Here is a 2,482-nt window from a genome sequence, read left to right as displayed (position 1 = left end):
CCGTATAAAAACGGCGACGTGTGGCACTGCATAAACCGTTTACATTGGGGTGGGAACTAACGGCGTTACCCGCCGCAACGACGTTTGTAAACGGAGTTTGCAAGTTGACGGATTAGAAAACCAAAAGCAAAATAAAGGAGATGAAAATGGATGGAGAAAACACAGAGAAGGCGGAACAAAACTATATATAAAAACAACTTTCATCTCAAATTCTCAAATCAACAGACACACAAGAGAGAGAAAGAGAAAGAGAAAGTGAAAGAGGAGGGTCCGACCCGAAGCCTTCTCTTTCGCCGCAGTGCTTGTTTTCAGAGCTAACAAAGGAATCCACGGAGAAAAAGGAAAGAAAGAAAGAAGATATCTCTCTCTCTCTCTCTCTCTTCTGTTTCGACGCTCTAAGATTCTTATTCTTCACTTCAGGTGTGCTATTTTACACCGGATTCCACTTCAGGTGCTATTCCAATTCATCCTTAGCTTTGATTCTTTCACTGTTACACTCCACAGTTTTGTTTATGGCGATTCTTACTTGAAATTAATTTGAATGTATTTTTTTTCCTGTTTCGTCTTGTTAAAGTTGCTGATTTCTTAATTTTGGTGTGTTATAAGCTGAATTGTGGTAGCTTGCAAGTTTAATTTCTTCAGCGACAGTTACTTTTCTCGGAAATTGAATTTATGTGTAGTTCTGATTTCAGATTCGCTAAATTCTCATCACGATTGACGATTTTGGAGCCAAACCGCTTAATTCTTCAAGTTTCTTTTTACGGAAATCAATCATGCGAGTTTCCTTTGATGTAAACAAGCTAAGCCATCTATCGTCTCGTGCAGAATTGTGATTGTTGATTACGAACGGAGAGCTTAGATTAATATAGGAACTTGGAGAAGAAAATTGAGTAGGTGCGATTGTGATCTTAAGCTTGCTTTGGACTTGAATCTAAACCAAGGAGCGAAGAAAACAACGGTTTCTGTTAAATTCGGATCTGAGGATCTTCCATCAGCGAGATAGTGAGATCGAAGCTTGAAGCTCTCAATTCCAGCGCTGTCTTACGAATTCAAGCCTTTTTCACGTGGTAACGGAATTGGATTCTATGTGAATTGAGATTCTGGAAGATTGAAATTCAAAATTCCGTTGAATTACCAGGAAGGAATAAGAGGACGACACGAAAGAGACGGAAAAGAATAGCAATATTTTTCTGGTTTTGATGATGGAACTTCCTCAAGCGCGGTCATTTGGAACCGAAGGTATTTAATATTTATTTCCACATGGAAACTGATCCTTACTATATTTTTTTCGTTAATTTTGTTTTCTGAATTTCCGTTCGATATGTATGACTGTGTGAGATAGTCTGATTTATTTTTCTTTTTTCTTTTTTTCTCTCCCTTGCTGAAAAACGAGCAGGAAGAAAACCTACGCATGACTTTCTGTCACTCTACAGTAATTCAACTTCCCAACAAGATCCACGACCACCTTCTCAAGGTACTCCCGCTTTTTTCATATTTTTTTATTTTTATTTTCTGATAATTATGAAGGGGGAAAAAGATGATATACAGTGAGTGTTTCTCGGTTTTGGTTTAGCCATGTTTTTTTTTTTGACGTGGGATCGTGGTGGCGTAAATATCGTATGAAATTATGCATCACGGTGTGTTTTTGAAAAATAATTGAATTTTTGAAAGCGGTTGTGTATACATCATGGTTGTTCGCGCACGTGACTGCTATTTAATCAGGGATCTGGGCCATGAATCTTATGGCCTATGGCATTTATTAATTTAACAAAATTTCCTATGGTCCTTTTAATTCGTATTTGGAACCCGATCGATGCTTTCACGATCCATTGGAAAAGTGTCAGTCACGATGTAATTAACACCGTCAGATAACGGGGCCCAGTTCGGAATTGGACTTGCAGCTGATTTGACGTTTCACATCAGGCCAAGCCACATAGCATTCCTGTTTCTGTTTTGTTTACCTTTCCTTTTTTCTTTTTTCTCCATTTCATGAATCACGATTCACTAACACATCACCCTCAGCTCCAGGTAGCTTTTTTAACCTTTGAAATTTAAAACGAGAGACTTTGTTACGTTTTTATGTTCGTTCTTTGGGCGCTGTATATTTCTTTCACTTTCGGTTTACTCAAAGAGGAAGGTTCGTCTTTTTGCTGAGATAAATGTGTAGCCTTGATTTTGGAAGAGTCTGGTAGCATGCAATGTATTTGGGACCTCTGGGCTCTGGTTTTGCTTTCTCTCAGTTTTGTCCTGGTGTACATCTCTCTTCCTCTATCATACACTGACGCAAGTAGCTTTTACCTACTTTTAAGTTGCATGCGATAAACTTCGTTATGAATAATGCAGTTTTTTTTTTGGTGTCTCTGAATAATGCAGTTTGGTACTTTGGTTGGCCTTAATTATTTCTCCTTTTAGAATAAGTGATAATTTAACAATATGTTCGGGCTGATACTATATTAAAGAAAAGAAAACGGTTGTAGTAATT

General features: G+C 37.8%; 1 long non-coding RNA gene across 1 annotated transcript; it reads left to right on the top strand.

The window, feature by feature from the left end:
* On the top strand, window positions 155–1,240 carry LOC107634786. Its single transcript, XR_001619052.2, has 2 exons — window positions 155–451; window positions 693–1,240. It is a non-coding gene; the product is annotated as an uncharacterized LOC107634786 (long non-coding RNA).

This window comes from Arachis ipaensis, chromosome B01 (assembly GCF_000816755.2).
Source record: "Arachis ipaensis cultivar K30076 chromosome B01, Araip1.1, whole genome shotgun sequence".
Lineage (NCBI taxonomy): Eukaryota > Viridiplantae > Streptophyta > Magnoliopsida > Fabales > Fabaceae > Arachis > Arachis ipaensis.
This window is presented reverse-complemented; position numbering and strand designations above follow the sequence as displayed.